Source organism: Ambystoma mexicanum, chromosome 3q (assembly GCF_040938575.1).
Source record: "Ambystoma mexicanum isolate Mex_15411 chromosome 3q, UKY_AmexF1_1, whole genome shotgun sequence".
Lineage (NCBI taxonomy): Eukaryota > Metazoa > Chordata > Amphibia > Caudata > Ambystomatidae > Ambystoma > Ambystoma mexicanum.
This window is the reverse complement of record NC_090926.1, coordinates 309,808,877-309,836,377: the sequence shown is the minus strand read 5'-3', so window position 1 is coordinate 309,836,377 and position 27,501 is coordinate 309,808,877. Positions and strand designations below refer to the sequence as shown.

Sequence of the window (27,501 nt, the reverse complement as noted above, 5' to 3'; positions counted from 1 at the left end):
GATCACTAGCCTGCCTCACATCTAGATAGGATATTGAAGATTAGCAAGTGCCACACTCAGATGGAATAGTGAATGATAGCAAGCTTCACACCTAGACATAATTGCAAGGACAGCAATGCCAATTAACCGATCCACTAACAATTTCACCCCTCTGCATACACCTCTCAAACGCTAAACAAACACAACCACAAGCCTACAACGCAACAATCCGCACAAACTTCACTACACTGCAACAACATAACAAACCACACATAGACTCGCACAACAGCACATGACTACCAACCGTAAAACACCCCAAGCCAAGTCAACAGACCCACCGGGATGAGGTTGCCAACAGCACATCACATCTCTGTTGCACTTTTCCAGCTTATTCCCACTAACTCACCTCCTTCCCTTTTTCAGTGCCGCCAGCGGACCGCTCCGGTGGTGCTACTGCGCGGTACAAATACCCTTTCACATTAACGACCTACTTATTGCCGCAGATTCTGAGGAAGGTTGCAAGGAGGGCAGTGTATAATTGTTAACACACTTGGCTAACAACAGTCACAGAGCTTCTTTAAAGAAATTCGATATTGTCAACATCAGGTTGCCTATTTAGGATACCTCCTGTCAAAGGAGGGTGGGCTTCTTGCACCAGAATGGAATACAGGCTATCTCTGACATGCCGGTTCCAAACGCACAAACTGAGGTTACAACTTTTAACAGGATGACTTCCTATTGCAGGCAATGGATTACGAATGTCTCCCTTTTTATTAAGCTATGGTTAGCACTAACGAAAAAAGGTGTAGCTCTACCACTACCATGGGATGCTGTTTGTCAGAATGCTTTTGATATGGTCAAACCTGCTCTCTGTTCTGCACCAGTCTTGGCCATACCAAATTACACTAAGGAGTTTGTGTTATTCGTGCATGAAAGAGATGGTTGTGTTTGACCGTTTTAACACAGGAACATGTGGAAAAGAACAGGCTATGCAGCTATTATTCCTCCACGTTGGACTCTGTTGCATGCGCTTTGCCAAAATGTCTTAAAGCTGTGGCTGCTGCCTCTGCATCAGTAAAACAGATCGAAGGCATGGTTTTGGGTCACTCCTTAACCATCATGGTGCCTCACTCAGTAGATGTACTATTGAACAGAATGCAAACACAGCCATCGCACCGCTGCTCGAGGTACAAGCTCATTTTGTTTGCACCTCACATCAAAATTAAACAATGTAATACATTAAATTCAGCTGAACTGTTAACTCCCCTAGAGAAGAGTAGCATAGCTGATACCAATCATGATTGCATTTTTATCACTGAAAATGAAACATAAGGAAGAATCGATTTGACTGAGACAACTCTGCCATCCACAGGAGAAATATTTTGTGATGGTTCTTGCTTTAAACATCCGGACCGCACTTCTACTGCTGTCTATGCAATCAGCACAATTGATACTGTGGTAGCAACTAGAATTCCTTACAACTCCACCCAAGCAGAAGGAATAATTGCCCTGACTCGAGCTTGTGAGGTATCTTAAGGGTTGAAAGTGAATATTTATACGGACAGACAATAAGCCTTTAGTGTAGCTCACAATTTTGGGAAACTATGGTCAGAAAGGGAATTTCTGACATCCCATGGCACCAAGATTCAGCATGGTCCTTTGAGAGTGCAGCTTTTATCAGCACTAGGATTACCTGTATAGCTAGCAATAAAGAAATGCGCAGCCCACCAGAAAATCACTGACAGTATTGGGAAAGACAATGCTTTCGCTAACCAACTTGCCAAACCAACAGCCACAGACTTACAGTCTGGAATGTACGTATTGGGGCCTGCTAGATGGGTCGCTGAGGGTGGGATAATGGAAGATGGGATTAGCAGTATAAAAGAGTTTCAGACCGTGGCCACAGCCAAAGAAATCAAAGAGTAGGGATCGGGATGCCACGTAGATGAGGGAGGTTGTAGGGTTGACCATGACAAACAGAGATGGATGTTACCTAATGCACATGTACAAGCTATAGTGACCATGGCCCAAGGCCCAGCCCACATATGTGCAAAAGGCATTTGTAAACACCTAGAGTCGGTAAGAGGATCTCCAACATACCCAAAATAGCGGACCGCCTGGTCAAGAATTACATGATCTGTTTACATAAAATTGGGAAAGGAACACCAGTACCTAAGGGCAGCTTTGGTCCAACTTCCATGCCCTTTGAAGTAATGAACTTTGATTTCATTAAAATGGAAAGGTGTCAGAACGTTAATTACGTTCTAGTGGTAGTTTATGCATTTAGCAAATGGGTCAAAGCTTTCCCTCTGAAAGAGAACACTGCAATGTCAACAGCAAAAGTAATGCTTAAAGAGTACTTTGCCCGTTTTGGTTTACCAAGGGTGATCTGGTCGGACAACTGATCGCACTTTATAGCATCAGTCACCAAGCAGGTGTGTGAGGGATTACAGATAAGAAAGTAATTTCATTCAACGAACCATCCCCAATAGGCAGGTTTAGCTGAGAGACAAAACTGCACCCTACAGAACAAGTTAGCAAAGATATATCCACACAGCCAGCTAAAATGGCCTGAAGCCCTACCATTAGCCTTAATGTCAATGAGAATAACAGCCCAAGCAAAAACAGGTCTTACCCAATATAGGTAGATGGGAAGACTTGCTAATGTGTGGAATGTACCCAGGCTGAAAGAATTGTCAGCGATTGAATATTTATCCATTATTGGTAGACTATTGTAACTAGTTTAATCAAAACTTGCATTTGATTCACCAATAGGCGCGAGAAGTGTTACCTGATCGATACGTGGGTCCTGGCCACATCATTAGGCCTGGCGACTGTGTTCTGTTGAAAGACTTCCAGGTCCTATTGGCCATCCTGAATGCTGTGCATGTAGAAGGGGAAAAGAACTGTATACATGCAGCACATATGAAACATGTACCTTTGCGCTATGACAGATGAGTAAAGGAGGGGTTAGCCGATTCGGAACACATACGTTCCTCAGCACATACCTTTCAGTGACGGAGAATACACTAACACAAATTATAAGCAGCCAGATGTTTCACCTTTGGCAACCACCAACACATTGTTCGAGGATCACTCTGTGCCTGGGGTGTCCAGATACAATCTTCGACCACAGAAATAGCCTGGGAAGTACTTCTTGAAAGAAGGAAAGTAGGTATTTTTTAGTACTGCACCGATAAGAAACCAACAATGTACCCTCCATACCCCCCAAAGATGCCTGGGTAGAGGGGGCGCATGGAAAAGAAGACTCCAAGCAAGATAGGCCACATTGGCAGCTGCCACCCACGGATGAACTTATAAAGCCTATATCAGTGAGGCTTCTTAACAGACACTGAAAGACTATGTCTCCGTTTGGGGTACGCAGAAGTGATGAAATTGAAGATTTTCACACTGGAATGACCAGTTTCAAAGGACTGTGGTCAACTAGAGATAAATGTATGATTATAGCTATTGTGGCATGTATCGTACTTATATGAATGCTGTTTTATGGTTTCTGGAAAGCTCACCCCCCCCTAGCTCACTATTGTCTACGTTCAGCTCCACTACTATGTCTCCTTTCTATGTACACACCCCTTGATCTTGAACAATAACATCTTCATAAGAATAATGAATGATACTCATGCAATACTGAACAAAACCAATTGTTGGGTATGTTCCCACCTTCCACAAAACACAGTGAGAAAAGGTTAGGATGGTACATATATCCTCTCCCATTGTCCACTGCTTGCTATGCATCCTTTAGGGCCACATTTTTGGTCGATGGAACGACAGTACCACTGGTAACTTTGATGGGACAAAAATACTTTTGATCAGCAGGTGCTACTACCTTTGGAGTGCTCTGTGTTTGCCAACAGGAGCATTACCAACATTGCCTCTACCAAATGCTCCTACAGGAAGTCTAGGCTATACCAATCAATGATATTGTTTTGAGTGTCACCAGTAAGGAATAGGGAAGCGACTCCTCCAGCATACACAATTAACAAGAATACTGCCACGGTACCATTTTGTCTAAGCAAGGAAGGTTCTAGGTACATGGGTACATATGACAAATGTATGAATACTGCAGTTTTGGTGAACGAAGCAAGGACCTTGCTCATTCGGGGATCAATTTACTTTGTCTGTGGGTAGTAAGTGTATCCATGGTTACCCAAAGATTGGAGAGAAACATGTTACTTGGGGATACTGTTACCAGGGGTTTACTTGACATCAACTTATCAATATTCAAATACTGTCCTAGGAGGGATATCGATGACGATACAATTGGCCAAATATTAGGGGATGTGTCGAAAGCAATAGTTCCCTTTTTGGACCCCACAATAATTTCCTACATCATCAGAAGGTTGGCAGAAGCAGCCCTCCAGATAAGGTGCGTATCTGGCCTTTTTACGCACAGAAATCTTGTCAACGCGGCCCTTTTAATTCTTCCTTGCGTACCACTTACACAGGCTATTTATGGCAGCACCCACATAAATAATGGAGCTGAATGGTAACAGACTGGCTAGCAGCAGCTTGCAAATCACCTCTTTACTTTAGTAATCGACACAGTTCCTTGAATGAAGCAACTGGAATGAGTCCTGGTCTGTTTCATTTTTTTAACACTCTCCTCTGCTAATGATTCTATCCAGATAATACTTTGAGTAATGTAAAAAGGGAATTTGTGTTTTGTTCACTTTGTTCAATTGCCTGCATTTTGTAGTTTACAGTATTATGAAAGCACCGTGAATCATGAACATGCTTTTCACTTTGACAGGTAGTATTGTGTAAAATGAAAATGGTCTTAAACAAGGGCTGCATTTCTGCTCCATTGGCTTCAATAGAGGCAGCACAGTTGCAGCTGCATGGGCCTTTCATACTTTCTTTTCTTTTCATCACAGAAGCACACAAATTGCATAGCGAGGCATGTGGTCTGAACATGAAATCCCTTTCAGACCACCCACCGCAAGCGGGTATAAGGGATACAGGTAGTAGCAGTGCTGCATATCTTTCCAGTAGCATAGATTGTACCTGTATCTCTCAACAGGACTGCTATATACTCAGGCAAAGTAGCCTAATTTATCAACGGAGCTGCTATACCGTATGCACAATGCCAAATATTCACAGCAGGGCCGATTGTATCATGCCCACATTTCTTAGCAGGACTGCTGTGTTTTGGGACAGTACCTGAATTTCTTAACAGAGCTGCTGTTAAGAAAGCACGAACAGGTGTTGGCAATTTCTACAGCGAGCTAAAGTACAGAGCAAGAACAGTGTCTGAGCTCTTTCCACCAACCTCCGACAGTGTGAGAAGATGGCATTGCTGTCTTATACTTCAATCCCTTCTACTCGGTCTTGCGCTTTTCAAAACCTCTGCTTCTCGCATATCCGATTACTGAGTCCCACTGCCACAAATCTAGCACATATCAAAGCCTCATTATGAATCTCCTGACTAATGTAGAATAGTCCAAACAGGCGTAGAGCTTTTGACAAGCCATTTATGTCAGGTACGCATCACATGGAACTGCCAGTGCCCTAACCCTATGTGCCTTTCAGTGTCAACAGCCTGTCGGAAAAGGCAGCTCAGTGGGTCAATAACCCTGCTGCAGAGATTATTTTGTAATCTGTTAGTTCAAATCCTGTTAATAGGTGAGTTAATGAGTCTGCATCAGAGATATGCATTTAATATGAGGTAACATTCAATTGTAACACAGTTGACTTAACTTTCGGCTTATCAACAGGACTACTAAATGTTCAGTGATTTAGAACACGCACATTTCATCAGGGATGCTCTACTTGTAACGGCTCAGAACACAGACCTCATTAGGGCTGCTATACATGTGATTGCTCAGACCACAACTCTTCAGGGCTGCTGTGCTTGAAATGGCTCAGAACACACACATCATCTGGTCTGCTATACCTGTAATGGCTCAAAACAAACATCTCATTTGGGCCGCTATACCTGTAATTGCTCAAAACACACATCTCATATGGGCTCTTGTACTTGTAATAGCATATAGTGTTGGTAAAGCATCTGCATTCAAGCAAGTGTTCAGCTGGTGATCACAAAATGGCCACTAAACCACCTGCACAGATCATGAAGAATGCTGGCAACCAGCCCCTCTCCATGCATCCCCAACACTATGCTAACTTGAATGCTGAATCTGGACCCACGAGGAAGCCTATCGATCTGTGCACCGCACTGCATGCACCCGTTAACTTCTATACTAAAATGCATTCCTCTTTGTCACCACCTAATGCCAACTGGTGTACTAATCCGCGTGCAAATGCCCACGATACCGCAATACATTCACTGATACCACTATCACTTAATGCTGATGTTTACCTGCGCCTGCAAATGCAATGTATTCATCTGTGCCACTACCTTCTGCTATTTTCTGCTCTGCCCTGCCTGCGCTCGCAAATGCCCATGACACTGAAATGTAGCTGCCACTACCTACTGCTGATTTTTGCTCTCCCCTGCCTGCGCTCACAAATACCCATGACACTGCAATGTATGCATCTGTGTCACCACATACTGCTAATATGGGCTGTGCCCTGCCTGCAATTGCAAATGCCCAAGACTCTGCAACATACTCTACTGGGCCACCCGTCGCCTTAAGCACACAGGCAGATTTTTCTGCTGCCTTGCCTACTCTACTAAATGGCAATAACATGAGTATGCCCCCCACTCCTCACGCCCTTTCCATAATGCATACTGATCTCTCACCAACCACGCCCATTACCGCACCTGAAACCACAAGCCCTCCCGACCCCCCTGCACTATCCACCAAATAGAGTACCCAGGCACCCCTCAGCTGCCCACAAGACTTTCACTAATAAATCCCCCAAAGCATCCACCACTGGCTCCCACTCCACTGGCCATACCCCGTACTAAATCAGGCAAACCCCCCCCAACCCCACCACTCGGCTGCGCCCTCATTAATGCACAGTTGCTCCCTGCCCATGCCTTGGACGTACACAACCTAATCAGCAGCCGCAATCTTGACCGCCCAATCAGCGAAACCTGGCTCCACAAAGCTTCCGGCCCAGCTCTAGCCCTAGCAATCCCTTCTGGTTACACAATGTTCAGGCAAGACCGTCCTCACCAGAAAGGAGGTGGCGTTGCTCTCATAGATTGAGAAGCCGCCCGATAAGAAAGGTAGACAGCGAAATTGGAAACAACAGCGATTACCTTCTCCTTAAGGTTAACCCCTCCCCAAACTGCACCATTACCCTCCACATCGTCTACCGCCCTCCAATGCCAGTCAAAGACTTCCAAGATGCTCTCACACATACCCTTTCCAACAACCTAAAAAAATCCATCCTCCTAGGAGACCTCAACCTCGCCCTCAATAATCCCAATGGCTCCCCTGCAACCTCACTTGATAAAGCATTAACCGCTCTATGATTCAAACAGACCATCACAAATCCTACCCACATCAAAGGTTGCACCCTCGATTGGATTGCTCACCACAACTGCCCTCCAAAAATCCCCTCCATCCCTCCCATGGTCAGACCACCATGTCATCCTTTTTGATCTGAACACCGCCAAGGCGACTCCCAAGCAAGAGACACCCCTTTCCCCTGCCCTCACCAGTAGCTCCAGCCAGCTCACCAAAGAGAGGTTCACACCCTACCTCCCAGTGCCTGCCCTCAGCCCCCCATTTGCCAAGGACCCTGAAACTGCAACATTTAACACCATCATCGCCCAAGCGGTAGACGCCATTGCCCCACTCACCTTAAGGAAAGTCAAGCACACCAATGCCTGGTTTTCCCCTGAGCTTCTGGAGCTACGCATGAGAAAAAGGGCAGCTCTCTCCTGGAAAGCCAACCCCAGCGACTCCTCCAAACTAGCATTCCACAAAATTGCCAAAGAATACAAACCAGCTATAATCGGAGCCAAAGCCACCTCCTTCAACACTAGGATAGCCAAGGCGAAATCAGAAACCAAAGAGATCTTCGCCATTTTCAGGGAGCTGGAAACACACACTCACCCGACCCCCACCAACGCTCACCAAACTTAACACCATACAGAACAAACAAAATGGCACACCAACAGTCTCTTAACCACCAAATACCAAACGTCCCAAACCACATCTCTAGTGACTCCCCCTCCTTCACCTTTAAGGAAGTTAACAAGCATGAAGTCATCTCCCTCCTGAACTCTATCAAACCATCCAACTGTAAAGGGGACGCCTGCCCTACTCAACTCATCAAAGAGTGCGCCTCTACCCTTGCCCCTTTCTTAACAGCATTTATCAACGCTTCCTTCTCCACTGGCCATGTCCCAACCTGTCTTAAGGAAGCATGGGTACGCCGTCAACTAAAAAAAACCTTGCTGGACCCAGCTAATCCAGGGAACTATAGACCCATCACCACGGTCCCTTTTCTCTTAAAGATCCTTGACAAAGCAGCTTATCTGCAAGTACAAGAATTCCTTGAAGCTAACAACCTTCTCGGTCTCTGGCAGTCAGGCTTTCGCTCAGGCCATGGTACCGAAACGGCACTATTAGACCCCAAGAATCAAATGGATGACATCAGGGATTTGGGCAAATCAGCCCTTCTCCTGCTTCCTGACCGGTCAGCGGCCTTTGAACTTGTGGACCATAAAACCCTTTTCCATCACCTCTCCTCCGCTGCAAACTTCTCCCCCAAGTCCACAGCCTGGATCACCTCCTTTCTTCAAGAAAGAGTCATGAAAGTCTTCTCAGACCAGCCTGCGCCCACCCGAGCCTCATCAAATGTGGAGTCCCACAGGGCTTTTGCATCTCCCCCACCTTGTACAACATATTCACGAGGCCACTGTTCAACATCCTTGACTCACTAGGCATCACATACACTAACTATGCTGATGACACTCAGGTCCTCATCCCTCTCACCAGTGAGTATGAGTCTGACACTGAAACCCTCCACTCAGTCTACTTTACCATTCAAACCTGGATGGCAGAAAACTGGTTGTGCCTAAACGGTGATAAAATCAAGCTATTTCTAATTGGATCCTCAGAAACCCTAAGGAAACTTGACAGCCAGTACACCGCCTTCATGATTGACAATACACAAATCTTAGTCTCCCGAGCAGTCAAAACCCTGGGAGTCTACTAGACTCCAACCGCTCGATGACCAGACAGGTCAACGCTATAGCGTCTGCAGAGGCCTACCACCCCAAGCTGCTCAACGTAGCTAGACCATACCTCTCTGAGCAAAACTGCCTCACCATAGCTAGAGCCACAATCTCGCCTTGATTATTGTAACACCCTCCTGGCAGGCACCTCCGCTACAAATATCAATGAACTCCAGACTGTTCAAAATAATGCCCTCAGGGCAGCCATCGGCATCCCCAAAAGGGACCACATTTCAGCAGCCAGAAAACAAGCCCCCTGGCTTTCCATTAAAGAACGCATCCTCTTTAAAACACTGGCCCTCATGCACAAATTTATCGACAATACTGCCCCCCGTACTCATTACAAAACCACACACAGCCACACCCACCAAAACCACATATACCAACCGAATCACAGTTCCCAAGATACTTAGGGTTTGTGCCGGAGGCTCCAGCTTCCCGTTCATTGCTGCTACCCATTAGAACTCCTTACCGGCCCACCTCAGAGGTATAGATTCACACCTAGCATTCCGCAAAGCTATTAAAACTCTGCTGCTGTATGATCGAGGCCGCCGCGTAGCTTTCCTTTGTGCTGAATGCAACTGTATCTGCTTCCTGTAACCACATTACTGTAATTTACTCCTGCATCGTAATTGTACTACGCTCACTGCAACCTGTAGCAATGTATCGTCCATGTAACTAAGACACATTCATGTAACAGCGCCCAGATACCTCTGGGCTGCTAGTGCGGTTCATACATTTTAAAAATAAAATAAATAAGTGCTGCATCTGGTCAGACAAACCTCTAACTCTATAATTCCCAGCCTAATGGCCAAAAGAAGGTTTGCACACATTTAAAAAGGACCACCCAATGGTAAAGCTGCACTAGATTTTTTTAAAGAAAAGGCCTTTTCAGCTTTTTGGATATTTATTGGTGCCATGTTAAAAGAACAGAAAAACAGGAGAGGACGAGCAACTCTGAACCTAAGCAATATAGAAGACCAAAGGTGTGGCGGGTCGAAGGGGCAAAGAACATACTAGACAATCCAAAACAGGAATTTGAGCAACAGGAAGAGAGCAATGAGCTACATGATGGGGCAAAAAAAGAAAGAAATAAGAGTGAGCGATCGAAGCAGAGCAAAAGAGACATTTGGAGACAGGAAAATAAAACACAGCCAACAGCAGGTGGGGAGGGATGGAAATAGAAAAGCAAGACTAGAGAAGGGCAGGCCAATAACAAAAGAGACAGTGCAAGAAAGATCAAAAGGAGTAGCAACCCCAACCAAGAAAATGAAAAAACAGATATAGCCAGAGTAATGACAAGAGAGAGGAAGAGGAGTTATATCAACCGATACAGCGAGAAATAGGAAGGGAAAAAGCAAAATTAGAATGCAGAGATGGAGAGGCACAGTGACAGCGAAACCAACAGCAAAATGAGGCATCACAACACTTAAGGGTGAAAGGCAGAGCGTCCGAAAGTGAGAGCCATGGGAAACAAAGTAGCAAAGGGAAGGAGAGATGGAGCAAAAATATGCAGTGTCTGTCAAGCAGGTAGTGCCAGGCAGCAACAGTAGGCCCAAGAGGCAGAGAAGTGATGCTGGTAGAGTGAGGGACTTGATTTATGAATCATCCGATTTAACTAGCTGGCATCTGTAGTAACTCTTAACAGACTTTGTGCCCAAGTATCATGGAGATGAAGCTGGGTAGTATGCATCTACATGATTCTTGTGTGGGGAAAATGTTTTCCACAGGTGCAATAAATTATTTAGAACCACAGCTGTTTTGTCACTTACGTTTTCAAACAAAGTTTTAATTCTACACACAAATTGGATAGTTGTCAGACACTTTTTACTCTCTTGCGAAAGGGGAAAATCATTTTTACTCTGTTGAAATTGGATTTACTCTCCAATTCAAAAAAGTAAAATGCTCTCACTCCAAAATCCTATCAGGAGCACTTGGCACGAGTGTTAGAAAGAACAATTAGTGAGACAACTGATATACTATTCAATATGACATTAGAACAGAGCTATTGGCTGGTTCCACTTCAAAATAGGATGTTACTAGACACCATGCTAGCTGAAAGACGAGGGGTTTGCAAAATGGTTGGGTCAACTTGCTGTGTTTACATAGCAGATTCCTCCCCCTGCTGTGTTTCAGGCTATTAAGAGGTTGTACACATGGGGTCCGAAATTCATGTTAAGAAAGATAGCTGGGACATCAGTACTTGGGCTAGGAATTGGTTTACCACATGGGGTTGGAAAATACTTTGTCCTTACTATCATCGCTGTTGCCATTCTCTGCTGTTGTTGCTGCATACAATGCTTGCCTACTTTAGGATCTATGCTATGCCATTGCTGTTCAAGATATCTGGAAAACTTACAACCTTAACGCTTGTCCCCGGGGAATGTGAAAAATGCACTAATTATGCGTTATAAGGAAAGTCAGAAATGTGGGAATATCGACATACTTGCATTTGATGATGTATACAAAAATGGCTTAGCTTAGGCTAAAAGGAGGGTTTGTGAAAATGCATGTATTCAGGTTAGCCTTAAGCTCACCAATTTTGTTTCATGCACTCACACCATCTATCAAAATCTATTTGGAGCTGCAAGGTATCACCTCACAAGAGAGCTGAGAATGTTGTTGCAAAGAAATGAGCCAATTCTTATTACAGCCTTGGATCTTGCACAGGCCATATCAAGCACAATAAAAATATTCTCGTCTGCAGCTCTTAACTGCGTGGGTCTCGCAAATGCTAGTACAAATAATAAGGATAGTCTATGACACAGGAGATGTTCGGTTATGTTCCGTTTCCTATCACAACAAACTGTAAAAACATGCCGTTACACAGTAACCCTCGGTCATGAAAACAAATGATATTTTTGGTAGGAATTTTTACTTTCAGTGAGAACAGTCTGTTGTCTTGTAAGGTCGGAAAGTTACAATGTACAAGCATGAAATCACTAACGAAAATGTATGTTTTTACAGGAAACCTTAAACGCGGCATGGCGCTGTAAACTATATCTGACATCACACTCGCAGCAGAACTCGTGTAAACTGGGGTGCATGAAAGGATGTGATTTTCTTTCTGTAAATTGCTCACTTATGCACAGCTTTGTTGTGCAAGAACATGGGTCCTCTTGAAGCTAATAAACTTTGTTTATACTCATCAATGTGTCTTGTGGTCTTATCTCATTCACAGTACAGTTACCAGATGTTGGTTATACACCACAACTCTAAACCTGTGATCTTGCTGACTAGATCAATACATAAATAACCACATTGGATGCTCTTCCATAAATACTTCTCAGTCACAAACACTGTCTCTTTCTTCATAATAAAGTCATGTAAATCCATCATGTGTGATGCTACCCCTGTTAGCCTGGACCGGAATGTCACTCCAATTTACCAGGCAAACTTTAATATAAGTAAAATACAGGCAAGCAAAATAACATTCATTCAGCTTCTTTACCTATAATAAACCAGATAATGTAGCTACAGTACAGTCAGCCTCCCCATACCCAGGGAATCAGTAAGTTAGGAAGGTCAGACTGTAACTCACTGATATAAACCTTCAACAGGGGCACAGCTGCAGACTCACCAACAAAAATATCACAACTGAGTCTCGCTGTATCCCCACTCTTTCCAAGACCTTCCAAGTATGCCCTGAACATTCTACCCACCTAATTGTATCCCAGGTTACAAAGTTTGCACTTGCCACATGGCACTGGCGAATAGGAAATAGTGTGTATTTGAAGAACTCGAAAAAAAAAAAGCTGTTGCATCTGGCGAGCAGGGAGTGATTTTTATGCCTGGCTAACAGTTTGGTATTTGACACAAAACACACATCTGTATGACCTCTTTGAGCAAGCTCTTTCAAGCAGTAACATCAAAATGTGTTCTACTGAGTGCTAATGGGCTTGCTGCAGCTCTAAATGGGCTACTGGTGTAATCAAAATGTTATAAGCAGTATGTATCGTTGCATGTGAAATCCTGAAAAAATGCACTGGCAAAGACAACAGTTTTGGCTTGCATATAGCCATTTGCAAGGTACTGATATCTTACTCGGACACAGCTTTCCAGCAGTTGCCGTTTTATGGACAGGGAGTACAGTTAAAAGCAGTGCCTTGCAAATCCCCACGTCTACACAAAAGCCAAAACTGTTGACTTTGCCAAAGCTTATTTTGCTTTGTCTTCGCTTGTTTTACAGCCCCCTGTTGCTTCCCAGCCTAGTTTTTCTCTATACAGAACCCAGCGCATACTTGCTTCATAATTTTGGCTAACCTACTAATCGTACTGTACTTAGGGGAGATGGCTCTACTCCATCCTGCAGCCTATTATGGCAAATACCGTTTAGTCCTTCAGCAGATACTCATCGCCTGCTTGAATATGCCAGGCCCAGCACCTGGACTGTATTCACCCATTCATGCAAGACTGGCCCCAGTTCATCCTCCTGCCAAGAATCCCTAACCCCAGTATGCTTCGACTGTTCACAGAATCAACACTGGTCTTATTCTTCAATATAATATGGAATCTTTGGCTATTCCACTATCCACACATGCAGTCTACCTACACTAGTATGCCGACAGCAAGAAACTGTACTTCTGTGTCTTCCACATCATACTCACATCAGCAATGACCCATATTCTTCCTTTTTCACACCACCTTTCCCACTCCTATCCTGCACATCTCCCCCAACCCTATCCCATCTCATTCCTCCCACTCAGCAGACTTCACAGACATTCATTAGCCCCCCCTGTTGCAGCTGTGCAAGCAACCAACCACACAGTGCGCACACAAGTTCACAAGTCATGCTAATAAAAAAACGAGTGACCTCACCAAACTCCTAGTTAACCTCACACCCTCACCATACCACCATTAATCAGGTATCTGTGCTCTCTAGCTCGAGACAGCCCCTGCACACCACCCCCACACTCAGCACAGTGTTCATTCACACAATTGATTTTTATCCCCTCTTCCATTCATACTCTCCCCAAAACGTTAGACACCTTCCCAGCCTAACTCAACTTCTTGACCATCTAGGCATTACATCTAGCTTGCAAGAGTACAACATATGTCCCCCATGACTGCAAAATCCACACACCCACTAAACACGGACCTCCATCACTCATGCACCTCATGTTATCACACATCAAGATACCTTGTTAGAGCAGACCACCACAACTCCACACCAGGGTTCAAAATGTGCACTCACCATTAGCATTTGGCCAGTGATCATGGACTCCTGCCGAGTAACAAATAGGGTGCTTAACAGTAGCATGCAACTTGAAATGGGTATGGGTACCCTTGCCATATTGATATAGCCAGAGGCATCGAAACAAGACAATACAGACCGTTGTCACAGAAATTCCTCACAAATGCACACTCCAACCTCAAGCATGTCAATCACAACATACCATGCCAAAGGCATAACCACACAAAACAAGCCCCAAAAAATCAACATACTTTGCACTCACACACATTACAAAGTGCACATACCCACAAGATCATACCTTACAATAATGCCATGTTACAATCACCACACTACACTCACTATTGCTGCCTTGCCAGTGCATTCACATTTATGGCACAAAAACTACTCACATAGCACTGGCAGTCAAACTTTTGTTTATACCAAGTTTACCGTGAGTAAAAATATGGTTTCTGGGCCCCGCCACAAACGCTTAGATTTTCTGTTAAAAAGCAAGCACCACAATCCCTTTTTAAAGAGCTTCACACTCCCAGTGAACATTTTTCGGCTCCGTTTATGGGGGCCAGCCTACCAGCTTGAAAGTTGAAAGACCACTGCATTACAGGCTTAACAAATGGGGCAAACAGTATCATCCAAGCTTTTGTGCTCCATATTCTGAGCTCTTGTAGAGAAACATTACTATACACATTAAATACATCAAGCAATAGGTACTCCTATAGCAAAAGGTGTTACATTGTCTTCAAATCAACGAAATTGCAAATAGGTTTCTGCTCGGCCCACTCCACGACCACTTCCAGGTTTCAGCATTATATTGACTACAGTAAGTATGCTTGGCAGATAACACATAATTATGCTAAGACTTTACAGCAAGAGGCCAAATTTAAAACCGATCCAAAACACACAAATTGACATGTTTATGTTATTCTTTACTTCTTTTCTCCAGCTGTTTTTCTTCATATAGACTATAGAAGATAAAACTGAAAAATACAGCAATTTGGAGAGCCTCCATGGTCCCCTAAATCCTTGTGATATAATTGCCTCCTCTCTAGCACCGATAAGACAGAACGCCTTTCCTCTGGCAACAATCAATTTACTCCCACAGCAATATCTGAACTGCCCCAATCCAGAAAACATGCCCATCTGTTCTGACTTCAGCTAGTCACAACCATCAGACCTAACCACCATTCCCCAATCCTTCCAGCAAAAACCTGGTCCCCTCAAATCGCACGACCCATCAGGTGGCTCTGCAGGCCCTGGTCAAGTTGCTTCATGGGCACTGATCAGGTGCAACTCACTGCTGACACCCATCAGGCTCTGCAGACCACCGACAGCCATCAGGCACTAGAATGGAGAAGTACATTTAGACTTGAGTTCAATAAGATATCTGGTTAGCCTTATGATTAAACCTTTAATTCTGGAATCGCCCTGGCCTTATGTCTACTGTTCCTAGCAAGCGGACCGGGGAGGCACAGCTAACAAAAGGTGTATTTTTACCATAGACAATTATATTGCAAACCCAATATGAAGGCATTAAAATGCCAATGCTTAGACCAATTAAACTCGTTCGAGCCCCAAGCCACCCCACCAAGGCCAGAGTTCCAGTGTTTTTTTTTTATTCTTGCACCGCTACTGGTCAATGTTTGTCCTCCTTAGAACATATCAATCACAGATCAATATACTACAGTGAAATATAGGCATAGCAGCCATCCTGGAATACTAAATATGGATTATCGACCTCTGCTCTTGCCTTACCAACAAACAAGGAAAAAGCACACTACGAAGCAACATCTCCACAAAAAGAACTAATTTCTGATCACAAGAAGGAGGGGGATGTGACAAAAAGTAAGACAAGCAAAAAACCTTCCCTACTGTGGAAAATAGGGAGCAAGCTAAACAAGTGTCCAAAGCATACAAAAACTGGCTAAAGTCATATAAAATATCCTTATACCAAGAAGAATCAGAAAGCATACTTAAAGCCATCTGTAGCAAACGTTCTAGGAACTTTTGGTCATTAATAACCTATACTAGCGCCACACAAAAAGCCCTGCTTAACAGCGTAGGAGACAAGAAATGTGCGACTTACTTTAAGGAACACTTTAAGAGCCTGCCAAATGATCTAACCAACTCGCACTCACCCCCCTCAAAAACATGGAATGTGGAGTACGACAAACCTTCAATCCTAACAAAGATCAAAAACCTAAAATATTCAAGAGCACCGGGACACGACGGGCTCACTAATATGGATCTGAAAAAAAAACCTGAAGATTGTGCACATCTCATCTCAGAGATTATAGACACCTGTGTGCTGTCTCACTCAATCCCAGATTCATGGAAAACGTCAAAGGTTGTTCCGATTTTTAAAAAGGGCGATGACGGAAACCCTGTTAACTTTCACCCAATAGCCCTGTTGGACGTCCTTGGCAAGCTCTTTGGATCCCTTTTACTAGATAAATTTCAAAGCTGGGCTAAACTATCAGAGTGCATGGACCCGTTCCAGTCTGGCTTTGTTAAGAATTTGGGCATCTTAGCTAACATCATGCACCTAAGTACTCTAAAATCAAAAGTATTGAATGGGAGCCCGAAAGTGTTCATAGTATTTGTGGACCCAAGCCAGGGTTTTGTCCGGGTGAACCAGGACAAAATTAAACAACCTTAGCAAGAGCACTGATCCTATCCAAACTGGATTATTGTAATTCTCTATACTTTGGAGCAAGTATATTACAAATAAAATCCAAATCCTACAGAATAATGCCCAGAGAGCAGCCTATGGGATACCAAAAAGAACACATATTGCATCTGAGAAGACAGATCAAATGGCTTTCCACTAAGGATAAAATCACTTAAATTGTCCTTAAAGGTAATCACTAATCATCTGGCCACTCCAATAGAGCCACCTATGAAACATGCTAGTAATGAAATGTCAACTCAAGGGGAGAAGCCAGTCCAGGTGGTGAACCTCGAAATTCACTCTACTATTAACCTCAGTGAGCCGAGAGATGAGGATATGTTGACAGTGGAAATGGAAGGTTCAGGTAATCTGCCGATTGAAGGACTGACTAGTGGTGAAGGAATAGAGCTGACGTGTGGAAAAGATTTCTCTCCAAAAGAAACTATAAATTTGTCAGCTAAGGTGCTGCCAAAAACTTTTGTTCAACCAGCAAACGCACCACAAGAACTGACAGCCCCACCTATAATGGCCTTAAAGTTTGTTTTAACATCTCTGGTCAATGTTTTTGAAAACTTAAAGATGGAGGTCCAACAACACACAGGCATCTTATTGGAGGTGTCAAAAGATCTGGAATTAAATGAAATAGCCATGGTGGCTTTAAAATCGGCTATCAATGAGTCGACGGGGCAATCCATGAGAGATCTTCAAAAAGAAGTTAAAACTCAATCGGCCAAAAAATGGATCAGCTCACAGTTCTGTGTGGAGATCTAATGAAGATGTCGATGACCATGTCGGAGCAATTCGATCCGACTAATCGATTGCATCAGGACCGAAAGCAAAGCTCCTCTCAAAAAACCTCTACAGAATCCCTAATACAGGATACTCCCCTGTCTGCGTCAGTAATGGAGGAGTGTTTGAGATTGGCCCTCATGGCAGATAATGAAGTTCCACTGGAAGAAGTGGAACAGGAGCAGATAATAAATATATCATCAGCTAACTCCGATGTGATTGTCCCCCGGAGAAGGAAATTGAATGGAAAGACAAAAAAAGAAAAGAAAAAGAAGGGTCGGAACAGCATTGGAGGCTGGTAACCAGCCGAGTAGGAAAGGCAAGCAAAACAAGAAGCACCACTCATCAAAAATAAATCAATTCCTGAAAAAGTTAAAAAAGGGACTGAAAAGGGATGAAAAACACAGATCTAGGGTGTACCCAAAATTGATCAAGGCAACAAGACTCCCAAATCAAAAAGTCAAAAAAATAAAAAAAATAAAATCAGGGCCCATTGGAGAAAGAAGAAATAATGGGAAAACTAACTGTGGGAAGTCAAACAGAGATGATTGAGCTGCCAATGAAAATGGCCCCCATTTTTCTATTAGCCAAATGTAAAGGCAAATTCACTAACCCCTTATTAAAAATAGCCCCGATTTTTTTGAAGAAATCGAAAAGTGGTGCCCAAGGGGAGGTCCCGGCCTCCAAGAATGAAATGGCTCAAGTGAATACAGGAGTATTAAATAATCGGGGGGGCGAAGGATCCCCCGATACAATTTCCGAAAGAAAGGAAGACCCACAGATGCCTGCACAATTGGCAATAGGAAATAGGGAAAGTACTCTGCCAGGAGGTACTTCTGAAAATAACAATAGGACAAGGGGACCTCATAGTGATCTCAATCAATATAATCAAACAAACTTGTGTAGAGTTTTTCTCTCGAGAAAACCATCAATAATGCAACACAAAATGCCCTTCAATCGGTCAATAATTCTACGTGAAATAAAGGCAATTCCTGCCTTAAAGTACATTTACATCATCTGATATTGAGGTAGTGAGCTTTCCTTTCGGGTCTGACACAAGCATTGCCGAAATAACTCTGAAATCAAGACTGGGTATGGACTTGATCCTGGGGGAGGCAACGGTGTGGGATCAAAGAGGTTTGAAGATTTCCATGGTATATCCTGTACCAGCGACTGTTAACCCAGACTATTCAGAGAGGCTGGATAAATCAGCAAGACCCAATAGTACAGAAGGCAACTTTGTAAACACAGTGAATATGTGGGAAATGGTTCCTGAGATAATCTCACAGGTTTTACTTAGAATGGGCGTTTCCCAGCAGAAGCTCTTGTGAAGAAGCAGGAGAAGCAGATAAAAGGTACTCTCATGGAACACTAGAGGCTACACCTCCTTCTCCCAAGAGCCAAGGAAATCACACATTTTTAATACAGCAGACCTGATACTATTCCAAGAGACTTGGTTAACATGTGGGGTGGGGATAGAGGGTTTTGCTATTTTTCAGCAATTGGCCTTGGGTTCAGAAGGGGGGTCTCCTTGTGGCCTGTAGCAATGAACTCTTTATCTCTTCTAAATTAATATCAAATCTAAGACAAGGGATCGTATTGGTGAGAGTGACAAAAAGAGGTGTCAATGTGGGAAAGAGTTGGAATCCTAATGTTACTTCCTTATTTGATTTCCTGCATGACCTCTCAGATCCCCTGGTAGAATGCTCATCGCAGTTTCCAGCTGATGGTTTCATTATTGCTGGTGATCTAAACTCACAATGCATCTCCACAGTGGACATAATTTCGGGTAAGACTCAACATAAAACCAGTAATGGAAAAATATGGGTGGAGTTTATGTCTGAGTGGGGTCTCCAGATGTTTAATGGCAATAATGAGGGGGACATCCCTAATGTGCCGTCCTGGCGCAGAGGCAATGCTTTCTCTACTATCGACTATCTCTTTTTGCGTCAAGATCTATCTTTGAAAATTGCACTGATCTTTGCTTGGGGGAGGGAAATGTTGATGATCATGTAATGTTAAAGGCAACATTGGAATATGAGGGGGATCCCGGGGCAGTGTTTTATGGTCAGGAATTGTCAACCAATGGCGCTGGTAATGCCATAAGGAGATTCGAGAAGGGGGGTAGAATCTTAAATTATGAAATGAGGGAACAGGTTTCCCAACTCTCAGACCATCAACTAGCGAAATTCTGTAACCCTGGTGGTTTCTCTTTGTTTCTATCTAACGTGGCCCCAACTGAGTCTAACCACCTGAAACAGCATAAGATTTTACACTTTCAATGTTGAAAAAAAAAGAACTTAGATTGCAAAGAGCGAAGCTAAAGAGTTCCTCTCCAGCTGTGGGATTATATGAGGAAGGTATTAGACTCCTGAATAATAACTACAGGAATTGGCTAGGAGCTCATAGGCACCTTATGCTTCAGCAAGACAATGAGAGAATGCTCTCTGCGCTATTGGCCAGAAACTCAAGACATTTCTGGGCAGTGGTCGGGATGAAGGAACTTTACCAGGACCAGAAACAGGATTCTGTTATTCAAGAACAAGCCTGGAATTAACATTTTACCAGGGTCTATGATTTGCCGAACTCAATAGATAGGGAGACAAATACTGTGATCAAGTGGTCCCTTGATTTTACCGCTAGTCATCTTGAACAACCTATAAGGAAATCCTCAACTTCAAAAGCAGCGGGACCTAATGGTCTGAGTAATTCTATCCGCAAAATGGACCCACTCTTGTGGGCTAGGGTTTTGAAAAACTTATTTGACAACATAATTACATTAAAGAGCGTCGCTGATTCATGGAAAAATTCCATAGTAATACCGATTTACGAAAAGAGGGATAGACTTCTGGCAGCAAATTATCGTCCGATTTCTCTCTTGGACGTGGACAGTAAAATCTTCACAGGTCTAATTTTGGGGGAATTAGAAGCCTGGGAAAAAATTAAAGGCATCATCCCTAGGAACCAATCGGCCTTTAGGAAGGGTCTATCGACATCTCTCAATGGGCTAGTATTGAGTTGCCTGGGTTCACCCTCGCTTCGGGGGGGGTGGTTCCCCCCTCTTTGGGGCGTGGATAGACCTTTCCCAGGCCTTTGACACAATTGATAGGAAACTCCTGTGGAAAAAGTTAGATGCATGGGGGATTTCCCCCGGTTTATCATCTATCCTGAGGGAATTACATCACAACAACTTGATGAGAGTGAGGCTTAGTAGATCAGGCCTCTTGTCAAATGCGATCAGGATAGAAAGAGGAGTCTGTCAGGGTTGTTTATTAGCACCCTTAATGTTCATTCTCTTTATGGCAGACCTAGCAGGATGTTTGGGGGAAATAGGTCTAATTTCACCGTTGCAGGGAAGAATAAAAATCAATTGGTTGGCCTACGCAGACAACCTTGTAGTCCTAGATTATTCTCAAGTAGGGCTGCAGCGTCTTCCGTGTGCCTTGGAAAATTATGCACACAAGAATAATCTAACTATCAATCCGACGAAGTCTAAGATTTAAACATCCTAAAAAGGCAGTTAAGAACTATGCCTGGAATCTGGACCAGGTGCGTGTAGAGACTGTCTTGGAGCTGACTTATCTGGGTGCAACACTCAGTTCTTTTCCAACGAAAGGTAGTCTGCTGCAAATAGTTGAGCGAAAATTGCTAAAGTTGGGCGCTCAAATGAAGAAAATCAAATCTCAATATTGTAAATTCTCTATATTGCCACTTGTTAGATTCTACATTGGCAAGGTGGTCCCGATAGTCCCGTTTGGTTTGGACTACAATTCTTTAGCCATGGATATTGAGTGGGACAGAATTGAAGCCAAGTTGTGGAAACGAACCCTAGGTCTACCAGATTGTGTTCCAATAACCGCCTTACGATATGAGCTAGGCCTGTCATCGCTTAGATCATGGTTGGAATGGAAGTGGATGACACTTTATAGATTAGTACTAGCTCCACCCGAGAATTCGCTCTTTGAGGTAGTTGGACACGAGATGCTTCTTGACAAAAATGGGTTCTTACTTAAATTTAAGCAAAGTGTTCCGTGTGGCTGCAGAGTGTAGCAAGCGGCAGCGGTTAGGCGTAGGTTGTTGTAGAAATAGGCACTGCAAGACCTGTATGGAGAGGGTACTCAAAAAGGTAACAGAAGAGGAAAATCCGAAAACAGTCAGTTAAGAGTTCCAAGGTCAAAAGCCAGCCAAGTTCGTCGTAACCAGGGGGTAATCCAAAGGAATCCAAGAATACAGTTCAAAGGTCCTGAAACAGCAGAGCAAAACAATATCCAAGGGCTTGACAGAGGAATCCAAGAAGAACAGTCCGCAGTCCAGGTTCAAGATGTGGAGACAGGAAGACGCCGGACAGTGCCTGATTGGGTCAGCTGTGAAGCACTGAATGAGCGTTCCCTCTCCAGTTTTAAAGGGGCATAGGAGTGTCAAATGATCCATCATGTGACCGATGATGTAGCACGTTTCCTTGTCACATGACCCAAGTTTCCAAAACGCCGCTGCCGGGTCTTCCCGAGGGCGTGACGAAGCAAAGGAAAAAGCTGGCGTCTCCGTCGACTGTCTCCAAGACGCCAGGGCAGCTGCCAACGTTGCAATGGGTGAACATGACCATAGCGCGTTAAATGCCCTCATGTGCGCCGCTGCCGTGCTGCTTGAGGGAGTGAGGACATGAGGTCAGAGGAGGAAGGCAGAACAGGACCTGAGATGGAGGGCTTAGTGACTGCACGGGTATTCGTGTGCGTAAGGTGACCAGAGGATGGTGTAACACAAAGTCACCAGATTTATCCTTTAGAATATCCTTTCTGAGATTTCGATTAAATCTGCTCCCACGCGGGAGATGATGGCAACCAGAGATGGGGAGGGAAATATCGTACCGGCCTGTGATAAATGTGATGGCAATGAGGTCCAGGCGACCAAACATTTACGTAAATTACTTGGAGTCTGAGAGTTAGAAGATTTGGCAGGTTTGTCTATCACGAATCCTGGTTGAATACTGCTGAATTCTGGGGGAGACTATCATCAGGTTATGAGTCTAGTCTCTCACTAGAGGTCATTAGAACCTTGAGGGAACTTGGATTGATCAGTGGTGGAGATTGATAGGTGAAAGAGGGAAGCGCTTAGAACTTTGCAATCGTTTGTGCTGTAATTCTGATTTTAATATGTATTTGCTGAGTTTTCTGTGCTTTTTTTTTCGTGTTGTGCGTTTTGTCTGTATATTTTTGTTTCATGGGCTTTTTCTTTCCCCTTTTTAGGGCTTTCTTTTTTTTCTGTAATAATGATTGCTCTTTTTCTTTCCTTTCTCAGTGATTATGTTCTAACCTTACTTGAATAAGTGAAAATGTTTTTGCTGTAACTGTTTAACTGATCTAATTGTATTCCTCTTTTTTTTTTTTTTTAACTATTTGACATGTGTGTTTAAAGTCAAATTTTGGCTATTGTACAATAAATAAAAAAAAATTAAAAACAAATGGAATTGTCCCCCTACAATTTTAGAACCAATCGAAGAACTATATACAGGAACATCCATGAGAGTTTGACTTAGCGCGACGGGAAACCTTTCAGATGAAATCATGACCTTTAGAGGTGTCAAACAAGGTTGCCCTCTGGCACCAGCCCTATATAATGCATACACAGGCGATCTAATGGATATAGAAAGATTTATAAGAGCTTTTTCACCAACGATGGGAAACGAGAAAGTGAGCCGAATATTATACACAGACAATATTATCCTCCTAGACCAGACCATAATTGGTCTTCAGCGAAAACTTGATGGCATATGTAAATACTTCAAGGAGAAAAATCTTGAACTTAACATAGGCAAAACAAAAATTATGGTCTTAGAGAAAAGAGCAAAGCGCAAGGAAAAAGGTCAAATGGCACATCAAGGGAGACCAACTCAAGAAAGTCAAGAGTTTCAAATACTTGGGCATCATATTCAATGGGAGTCCGTGGGAAACACCTATGCAAGAAACCCTCCACGCTAAAATGAAATGTCTCACAGTTCAAACAAAATGTAATGGACAAAAAGCTTGGTCACTTCTCCTTGTAGCAGGCAATTAACTTTTATAAAGCGAAAGTTATACCAGCAATCACCTACGGAGTGGAAGCAATGCCCTCTATTCCTGGGAAAATCTGGACACTATTAGAAGGTTATTTCAGGCGGAAAGTTCTAAATGTCCCCTTGTCACCTCCGATGGCGTCAATCAGGAGAGAACTGAGCCTGGTATCACTTAGAAGTACAGTCGACCGAAACGGCTTGAAAGATCCGGATTCCCGGTCCCAAAATCTTCGAGGTAATCCATGAAGAACTGAAAAGTGGCAATAATAAAATGCTCTCTCAGTGGGAAAAAAAACAACCTATCCTTATTGGAAGTAGAGAGGATGAACTGGAAAACAACCCAATGAAAACCAAAAAACGCCTGAAAGAATGGGATTGGATCCAAACACTAGAGACGGCGGCCAGGAATAAAAACACAGCGCATCTACCAATGAATACACAGAGAGTGAACTCAACAATAGAGGATCTGTTAAAATGTCCTAATAAGAAAATGCGCACCACTTTTTGGAGAGCATGCTTAAATCTTTTAAAAACAAACCAAATCCTAGCAATAAGCAGAACTTCAAACCACAACATTTGTCGATATTGTGACACCAAGGACAAAGTGGAAACAATAGGACACCTGCTCCTGTCGTGTTTGGGTACCTCTACGCAACGATCTATACAATTGGGACATTGCTTCAAAGACCTGGTGTTTTTTATGAGGATCTCTGGTGGAGCCGTCTAATGAGCGGCAAAAGTACAAAATTTGTAATAGCAGTTGCACAATTTCAACAGAAGATCGACCTGGTGGTGGCTCGAGTGCCCGAAAACACGCATACTGGAAGGAAAAATAACTGCTACTAGCACCGAGTTTCATTATTTAAGAAACCTTGTGTATGAGAATGAAAGAAAGTGAAGAAACTTTACATTTTATATGGCTACCATTCATTTGTTTTAACAGTGAAGAAGGATGAAAGTGGAATCTCATCTTTAGACTTGCAAAAATTGTTGTAAACAGTTGAGTCAAGTAAAAAAAAAAAAAAATTGAACATGTTATAGAGCCGCAACATAGCGATTCTAGGTGGGCAGATGGGCAAACAAATCAAATTACCACTCAGTGAAACGGAGTGCAAAAATAAATGAACAAAGCAGGCTTGCTGTCTGGAGTTTTGCTTATATGAACAGCCGGTGCATTGGTCAAAGGGACAATTTAGCGCATTTTACCATGGTAAGTTTTAAGGAGTTGGGGAACTGCGCTCCCACCCATTAAAAAAAAGCTGTGGTAAAATATGGGAAGGTGTCCCACAAAGCCCTATCTACCAGATCCACGTGAGACAAAGCATGCATACGTGACAGCTTAGACCATATCTCACCGAGTCAATCTTCCGGACACCACCATTACATTCACCCCCAACTTCTTCCCAATGTTCCTGGACTAACTCCTCACTGATTTCTCCTAGTTCATAGTATGCATGACAAACCGGCATTTTGCTCTCAGACAGTAAAGTCCTTCAGACTGACATCCACTTTTTCTTTTTACATTCATCCGCCACAGTAGTTATTACTTGTGCAAGCATCAGTGCACCTTGGTCGAACTGGATTGGAAAAGTGAATTCTAACACACAAGGGTCGCAGATGAAGCGTTGGTCACTTTACACGATACACGAGGATGATCTTAACAGATCGAAACATGAGCATTTAGTGGCTGTGATGTGGGGAACAATTGGAGAAAAAAAAAAACACGTTTGGTTGTGCCAATGAATATGAAAAAAGATGTTGGATTTGAATGAAGTTCAAAAATGCAAAAGTCTATACTAAACACTACATAAAAGTTATTTTTTGAAAATCAACAAAAGGGATCGCTGTTTTTATTTTTTTAAAATCAACGAATGTGTTGGACCTAGGAGTGAAATAGTGTCCGATCGATGGGTCTTGCTGTCTATCTGTGCATTTCTTATCCAGGACCGGAACAGAAGGTGGTCAACACTGGTGTGGATTTGTTTTCTAAATTCAAACATCAGGTAAACCCTCGAGTGAGTCTCAAGTTTTGTCTCCTACTAGATTATCTCGTGTTTGCAGGTTATGTTTACAGTTTATGCTGGATTGTTTTGCTCCACAAGCTAAACCCTATATGGGGCACGACCCCCTGCTCCCTTTTCTGTCAAACGGGAAGCACTGCCGACCTTTGTGTACTCGGGGCTTGCACCACGTTCCTGCGTAATTCCGGATGAAGATGTACGCCCCTGATCGTTAAAGGTTTAAGCATGTTTACATTCCTACTTGTCAAAATGTCCCATGCAAGGCCAGTCCCCCTTCTTTGCATTCTGGCACTTGTAGTCTTTAAATCATAATGCAGGAATCCGTATCTGCACGTAATCCACATCCGATACCTCGCTCACCCCTGGCACAGTCACTCACTGATCGTACAAGCCACACTTTCCTTCCCACTCTCAAACACACGCACCCTGAAATTATCACCCTGATCACCTCACTCCCTCTCATGTCATGCAGTTAACTCCTCCGAGTCTGTCTCCTTCCTTTTGCTCTTCCTCTGCCACCTACACCGTTTATCTCCCTCAATTTCACTTTTTCTCATTTGCCTAGCTCACCTTTTTTCGTTCCCTTCGCGTTCACTTAGAGCTTTAGACCCGCCATGTTCCGACAGAGGCTGCGAAGAATCCTGGGAAACGAGTGTAGAAGCTCAGGCTAGTCCCGAGAGTAGCCATGGGTCGGACTACAACTCCCGGCATGAAGCAAAGAGGCCAACCAGCAACGTAGAATATAGGCGCCACCCGTGAAGCATTTTGGGTGTAGTAGTCGAACGATCCACTTTAAAAACAGAAGCTGGACTATAACTGTAGCAGTCACACAGCTCTAATTGGAGTCACAACACAGGGTAGCGTCTATTTGGAACCTAGCAACGCGAGCTTCTTCATAGCTACGTGACGTAAAGCAGGTTATGTTCTCTGCCGTACGTCTTGATTTAGCCGCGTTACGTTCTCTAGCTGAAAAGCAAGCACTAGTAGACTGACGAGCGCCGGTGGTTGTAGCAACTGTTGCTACTCCGCTTATATTTGGATGTCGCTGCAAATATACAGCAACATATTTATTGAAATAAGCGTTTTGCCGTATGCTGTCACCTTAATTCGAGACTGAGCGGATTGTGCCCTATGGAGCTTGCATTAGGGTGGCCAACTCTTTGAGATCCTTTTGCCAAGGCGTCGATGACGTCACAGTGGCATTCACGTTGGGCCCGCCCCTTTTGTAATTTAAATGTGTTAATGGCTCTTAACACCTAGCTTAACTTCAATGCAAATGTTTTGTCCTTGGGAGCTGATGGTCACATTTATTAACTGCAAACATGACCATCATGACCCCAGGAACAAAGCATTAGCATTGCAATGAAGACAGGTGTCAGAGCGTTAGCAGCTCGACCTCCAGGCTCAAAAGGAGCCGGGCGGCGAAGTTTTATACCAGATGTGGGGTGCCTTATTTGGGCTGCTTTTATTGAATGGCTAGGCGGCCCTGCTGGCAAAGTCTGTATGTAGTTACTGTGAACGAGCGACGGCACTGTACTCGCCTGCACACTACAATGGTTTCGTTTAGGAGTATGTGAGTGCACTTTCACAATGTCATTCTCACCCCACAAAAATCCATGAGCACAGGCCTTCCTGCTCGTGTCAAGAAGGAATGCAGAAGCGTCCACGCCTGTGCAAGGTCAAGTG

The 27,501-nt window shown here is 43.6% G+C and overlaps 1 protein-coding gene across 1 annotated transcript in view; it reads right to left on the bottom strand.

The window, feature by feature from the left end:
• DDX23 (DEAD-box helicase 23) overlaps window positions 1-26,521 on the bottom strand; it is a 607,483-nt gene extending 580,962 nt beyond the window's left edge. Inside the window, exon 1 of the mRNA XM_069653852.1 lies at window positions 26,386-26,521. The gene's annotated coding sequence lies outside the window, so the exon portion shown is untranslated. The remainder of the gene's footprint in view (window positions 1-26,385) is intronic.
• Between the last annotated feature and the right edge of the window lie 980 nt (window positions 26,522-27,501).